At 34.6% G+C, this 7353-nt stretch overlaps 1 long non-coding RNA gene across 1 annotated transcript in view; it reads left to right on the top strand.

The window, feature by feature from the left end:
* The first annotated feature begins 384 nt into the window (after positions 1-384).
* The window catches only part of LOC119468594, a 14928-nt gene continuing 7959 nt past the window's right edge, over positions 385-7353 (top strand). The window contains exons 1-2 of the long non-coding RNA XR_005197293.1: positions 385-458; positions 851-852. This is a non-coding gene — a long non-coding RNA (uncharacterized LOC119468594). The remainder of the gene's footprint in view (positions 459-850; positions 853-7353) is intronic.

The following is a 7353-nucleotide window of genomic DNA, read 5'->3' on the forward strand; positions in this document are numbered from 1 at the left end:
CTATTAAGTCAGATCTCTGATGATTGTGTTATCAATCACACTAGCAACACTTACTATGTCCAATAATATTCTTAGAAAATAATGTATAATCTTTAGTGATAAACTTCTGTCGCTATTTTTATTGCACATGGTAAGTAAAGCAATGTGCGAATACCTGAGTTGGTAAATGGAATGTACCAAGATGTATAGTTGACTCTTTTTTATAAATTTAGGAAGTATTCAAATCACTTAGTTCCTGGGCTTTTTATGACTATGATTCTTAGATTGAATCTCTGGAAAGGTAAATAATTTAATTATTTGAATTCAAATCAGCATGGGCTTGTCTTCTCTTATTATGAATATCATCATTATTTAATGACAACACTGGAATTTTCTGTTTTATGGAAAGTAATGAATCATCCAGCTATCTATGAAGGTAGAGTATGACAGATGTGACAGTCCACAGAAGATTCTGTCAGGTAATTTGGCTTCAATTTACCTCGACCAGCCAGTTCAATGCTTAAAACGACTTACCTCTCAAGCATATAAATAGGCATTATTGTCCAACTTTATGTAACATTTTTCCATCTAGGCTGTTTTTTTTTTTTTTTTTTTCCAGAGAATATGCTGGGCAAGAAAAATAAGACATTTTCCTTTGGTTGGTTTGTGAAGATTTTCAGTCGTGGATGTGCATCAGAATTATCCACGGGGCTTTAAAAGATTCAAATGCCAAGGCTTCATCTTAGACTTACTGATTTGGAGAATCTAGGGACGGATACACAGGTTTAAAAACCCCTATTGCTAATTTTATTGCACTCTTAGGTTTAAGAATCATCACATATGCTGAAGTTTTAATTGAGAAAAATACCAGCAGTCACTTTGCAATTTTCTTTTTCCTAAAAGTGTAGATTAGAAATTAATGCACTATCTAGTACACACTAAACAAGCTCTGTCATGGTAGAGATTTTTCACAGAGCTTCAAAGCTCGTGTTAAAGGAAATAAAAAAGCTATAACAGGGAACCTCTCTGTTCTTGTAACTTGGGTTAGAAAAATTTCTGGAAAAAGTTCTGTTCTTTGAGGAAATCTAATAAACCAATTCTGAGCTGCATTTTATTTTTACTTTTACTTTTTACCTTTCAACAAACTGATGAACATTTCAAGGCTTTTTTCCCGCCTCATGTATGATTTTGTAGAATTCATTGACTTATGATTCAAATGTAAGGTTGTATGTGATTGGATTTTTGTGATAAACTTTTTGTTTATAATTTACTGGATTCTATAATCTTGCACAGGTCATTTGCTAATTTCAAACTTTAAAAATCTCAGAATATAATGTGTCATATTAATCTTACACTATACTGAAACTTCCTTGGGGCAGTTACGAGGTTAATATCTACTGAATGAATAAATTCCCTAAATCTGCCCCATTTTCACCCTTTATTTCTTTTGGCCTGATAGAAATGACGTGGGGCATGTTTTATTATAGCAGATATGTGTGTGTGTGTGTGTGTGTGTCTGTGTCTGTGTATGTATTTATTTGTTGTGACCATCTAGTACCTTTTAAAAGAGAATGAAAAAATGTATGCACTGAGAAGTGAATTCTCCACTCTGTTTCCTTTGCTATATCACATTATAGCACCTCTTTGAGATGTGGTTTTAAGCCTTGAACTTGAAATGTTAATTGGTTTGTTTTTACAAACTGGACAGATTCTTTAAAACCATCACCATTCTGCTCCTCACGATAAAATTAGCCACTTTGCACTTAATATTTTCTGGTTCCAGGCTACATGTATGTTACTATGGAAAAACATCTTACATTTTGTGAAAGATGGTTTGGAAGAATTAAATGTGTGCAAAGTGAATAATGCTGGCAACAAAAATTATTTTTGGAAAGCCTGCCTTTATTAAAACTAATTTTTCAACAGAAAATAAGACACAAGTTTTCTAGCAGTATCTATGAAGCTTTTACTAATTTTTAAGTGATTTTGCATATTTTATCATGTTTATAGCACATTTAATCCTCAAACATCTAGGGATAAACTTGAAACTTTGTACCTGAATGATTAAGAAATGGAGGAAAAGTTGTGACTTTCTTACTATAGTTAATAGTTTTAGTAAATAAAATAATAAATTTTATAAATAAATTATTTAAAAAGTTTTAATAAATAAATTAAAATAATAAATTAAATCTACCATTTAGTAAGTAATTGTAACATATCAGAAATTCTGCTACTTGGTGTATATGTATCATCTCATTTAATCCACTCAGCAACACAATAAAGTAGGTATTGGCAATGAGGAAACAAAGGTTCAGGGCAATTGCCTTGCTGAACACCAGACAATAGGTGGCATGGTAAGTGGCTAGATTTGGCACCCAATCCACTGGAATTGAAAGTCCTGTCCTTAACAATGCTGCTATGCTCCTGGGGCTTAACGCAATTTTCCTAACGACAAATACCTTTTTTCCCCATTCTATTATGCTTTCATTTTATTACTGCAACTATAGACCCAAATCAATGAAGACAATGTAAATGTGCTGACCACATTTATGAATTGTAGATTTTAGTTAAACTAAATGAAGCATTATACAATTTATACAAAAATATTTAATGAATTTTATTATTGGTAAATACTCAAAAATAATTATTATTTGATTGGATTTACTGTTTTATTGCCTCCTAGCTTGCAGGACAATATTCTGACTGTCATTTAAATTGAGATTTGTTATTTTATAAACTGTCATTCACAGAAAACATACATTCACTCAAAATAATGTCTTGCCTCTCTCGGAAGCGTACCCTTATTCACAGGTGTAGTTTAAAAAAATTATTCTGGATCATGGTGACATAAGTAGCTAGTGCATGAGAACATCCACAGAAGAACATAGCCTTGGAAAGGCCAAATATTCTGGTGTTCAAGAAATCTACCTTTTAAAAACAGGCCTCACATTTACTCTTTACACCATGCGTGGCTGGAATTGTGCTTCTGTAAATGTGTTGTTTCTCTTAGTCCAATTTACTGGCCAGATGTCTGTGTCATAAAACCACCATCACCACCGCCACTCCTGGTACTAATTAGCACCCCGTTTGTCAGCTTCAGTCCAGTGGTGGGGATGTGAGTGGTTATAAATACTGTAATACCTTCTCACCTGTGAAAGTAGCTCTTCCAAAGACAAAGAAGAAAGCACAGCAGGCGGGAAGCCTGCATTATTGCCACCTGAGCTGTTCCTTTCTCTGGACAATTTCAAGTCTTAACATCTGTTCTAAACACTACGTTTATTAAACTAAATAACAAAAGACATTCATCTGTATATAATAGTCCTCCCAGGGGACACAGAATGGGATTTCCCTCTTTCTAAAGAAAGTGAAACAGTTGACAGAGTCTTGTGTCTGTTTAATGTCAAGAAAAGCAGCCTGGGAAATGGAAAAGGAACTTATTAGGAAAGATTTTTTTCCCCTCTTTGACCGTGGTATGACTGTTGCTGAAGATATGCTTATGTGAATTCTCCTACAGTTTTTAATTACTGGGTTTAATTGTTGGCAGGTGGGTAAGAGTTCTGTTACATGTAATGTTTAATTGTTTATCCTTTGCTCTTTGTTAGAAATTGAATGCATTTTGGAATGCATTAGTTTGAAAATGAGACTCCAGAGGTCTGTTGTGATAATGTATTCTTTTCCCTTCTAGAGGACAAAATAAACTCAGATGGTATAGTTCTAATTCTTGCAAGGTCAAAAACTTTCCTTACAAGTAGAAATTACATGACCAATGAATATAGAGGTCATCCACTTAACATTCTTAATAAAAGTTAAAAAAAAAAAAAAGGAAAGTGTAGCCATCTTAGGTAGATATAAAAGCCCATTGTGAAGCCAACACAGAGGGTATCAATAAATCTTTTAACTTTTCCCTTTCGTATGACAGTTACAACTTGACTTTTACTCTCTCACTTTTATTCCTTTGCGTCCTAGTCTCCTAAAGACTTCACCTAAATTTTGAATGTATTTCCTCCATCTCAAGGCTCTCAGCACTCACATACCCTGTAGCCTCAATCCTTTACAGACCTAAAACTCCAGCAAGCTGGAGCTCAAAGGAAGTGAGTTGGCTTTTAGAAAAGCAAGTGGAAGAATAAAAAAGCCTTAAGGGATTCAGAGAAGTAAAAATAAACTGGTTACAGGTGTAGAGAGAAAGTCCAGTCAAGGATACAATTCTAGGGTAGGCATGGGCTTGGAGTATTGGAGTGGAGGGTAGCACTTAAATGAGAGTAGAAATCTAAGAGAAGAAAACGTGTGGAGGATAACTCTTATGGAAGATGAGAGATATATTTGATGAATATTGGAGGAAAACATGCCTTGAGGATGTTGATGAAGCTTTTAAAATGAGGGAAAAAAGAAAAGAAGGCTTAGTACTTATTGATCTTGTACTTACATTAGTGATGTCTGCACTGCGCCGACAGTGATTATCACATGCCTCAGCAGACACACTATTTCTTATTGTGACCCACATGTGATTATACATTTATGGCACATACATGACCACTGGCTAACATGTTGAGTATCTAAATGACAAATGAGAGCCTGAACTTTTGTAAAAACATACCCGTGGTGTGAAATGTGACAAAAATACTGTGTCATATGAGTTGCTATTTCGAGTTTGACAACAAGGACTTTTATTTGGGCATGTTAAACAAGGAGTGCTATATTTCATTTACAAAGAGCTTCTAGCTATGAGTTTTATGAACCCAATAAGGAGGCCAAGTTTGGCTGCAGTAAAACTTATTTGGATTGATTATTTGGATTGCTGATTTATTGCAAATTGGCTTCTTCTCCTTTTTCTTTTTAACCAATTACACATGCAGAGAAAACTTAGATAATCTATCCAGACTTTTCTCTATCAGACCAACATTGAGCATTAACTCACATTCTCACATATTTCCTCCTGTTCAGTTTGAAATATCTCAAGCAGATTCCTTTGGTAACTTTCTCCATGAGTTTAAAAAGTATCTGCATATTTTACTTCAGTTTAAGATATTATTTATTGAATTTTCGCTTTAGTTTTATTTCACTTATCATGCATGTACTTTTTTTCTTCTTCCTAAAATATCATGGTATGCATTTTGGTAGATCCATATTAAGTATGATGAATAAATGCTACATAAAACTTAGCAATGTTATATGCTTTAAAAATATATATCCAATTGCCAAATACCATATATAGAAAGGTGTGTAACATGATGATTTAATTTGCATACATATTGTGTAGTGGTTGCTGCAATTAACTAAATTAATTAACACATCCATCACCACCAATGCTGTATTTTACAACCCTGACCTTATCTTATAACTGAAAATTTATATTTTTTGGCCAACATCTCCTGATGTCCCCCAACGTCCAGCCCCTACTAACCACTATTACACTCTGTTTCTATGAATTTGAATTTTTAGAGTCCACATATAAATGAGATTACTCCAGTGTTTGTTTTCCTGTATCTGGCTTATTTCACTTGGCCTAATGTACTCCAGTCTCATCCATATTGTCACAAATGGCAGGATTTCCTTCTTTTTTATGGCAGTATAATAGTCCATTGTGTATGTATTTAAACACACATACATTTTCTTTATCCATTTTTCTGTTGATGAACACTTAGGTTGTTTCTATATCTTGGCTATTGTGAATAATGCTCCAGTAAACATGAGGATGTAGATGTCTCTTCAAGAAGTAATTTTATTTCCTTTGGCTATATATCATACTCTTACTACTTTTTTATTTTTATACAGAAGAGGGAAGGAGAAAGCTGGAAATATTTAGTGAATAGAACTCCTGACTACATCAAATGGGCTTAGAATTCAGGATTAAAAATAATTATCTCTCTCTCTGAAGGTATGATGTCTTTGAAGGTATGATCCCTCCAAGTGTGCTTTTCGTTATTCCTTTAAAGATGTCCAAAGCTCTGTTAATATTAGATCTTTTGTTTATGACTTCTTCCTCCTCTCATGAAGCCTACAGAATCTTCTTTATCTCCTGTTTTCTGAATTTCAATGACATGTTTTATTGAGCTGGGCCCAGAGGCCCATTTGATTGGAAACTGATATTCTTTTCTGGGAAAATTGTTTGAGATATTTCTTTAATGATTTTCTCTCTTCTTTCTTTCCAGAACTTCTATTATTTGGATATTAATAACAGTATTTTTGATGTTTTCCTTACATGGTATGATTTCTTTCAAGTTGGTTTTTTAAAAAAATATTATTTTGGTTTCCCTACTGTTAGAAACTTTTCTAAGATGTCCTTTCATATTTCCAAAGCACTTAAATGCTGATTGGAAACTCTGAACATTTAGATGGGGTTTACATCTGGGTACCTTACTCTAGATTAACTTGGATGGGCTGTTTTCTCTGGAAACCCCTGATACCAATATCTTTAGGACTTTCCTCATGAAATGTCCAGACTCCCATGACAAGTATCATTCTAATTGTCCTTCTGGGGAGTGTAGGCCTGGCTCCTGGTATTCTGGGATCCAGGTGAGAAAAGAGTGCTGTGAATGAGGAATAGGATGCTCACTTACTACTTCTGCTCTCCCAGTTGCTGTCAACCGTGCTGGTAAACTAGGTCCAAAGAGTCTTTTTCTTAAAGAAAATAAACTTTCGATTTTCTGCAGGGATTGTGGAGAAGCAGTTCTTTGGTTGCATAAAGTGCAAGAGAGGGAAGTTATCTATGGCTTCTAACTGCTTCTAAGAAAGATTTTCAAACTCCTTCCTTTCTTTAGTTCTATTTTCATCTCTTTTCAAGATGTAACTAATAACTCTAATGCCTGAGTTTTGTGGGTTCTGCAAGTGATTGTTTGCTTTTTTCTTCTCTCTATGGCCAACTCGTTGTTTTAATATAACTATTCTCCTTTGAAATGGTTATTTTCTTTCAATTGGACCAACTTTTGCTATATTGTTCTTAGAAAATAAATGCAAATATTCCCTCCTACATTTGACAATAAGTAAAAAAATTCCAAAAACTCTACAAATGTAGCTAAGCCTGTATATAACTGTGGTTATATAATACCCACCTAACCTCAAAGTTTTTCTCTAGTTATAGATCATTATATGTTTTGATCCACCGCATTGTTTTGTCTAGCATTAAAAGACAAGATGACCAAGCACTTTGGGAGGCTGAGGCAGGCAGATCACCTGAGGTCATGAGTTCGAGGGCAGCCTGGACAACATGGTGAAACCCTGTCCCTACTAAAAATACAAAAATTAGCCTGGCATGGTGGTGGGTGCCTGTAATCCCAGCTACTGAGGAGGCTGAGGCTGGAGAATCGGTTAAACCCAGGAGGCGGAGGTTGCAGTGATCAGAGATCGCACCTCTGCTCTCCAGCCTGGACAACAAAA

This window comes from Cebus imitator, unplaced genomic scaffold, assembly GCF_001604975.1.
Source record: "Cebus imitator isolate Cc_AM_T3 unplaced genomic scaffold, Cebus_imitator-1.0 Scaffold452, whole genome shotgun sequence".
NCBI lineage: Eukaryota > Metazoa > Chordata > Mammalia > Primates > Cebidae > Cebus > Cebus imitator.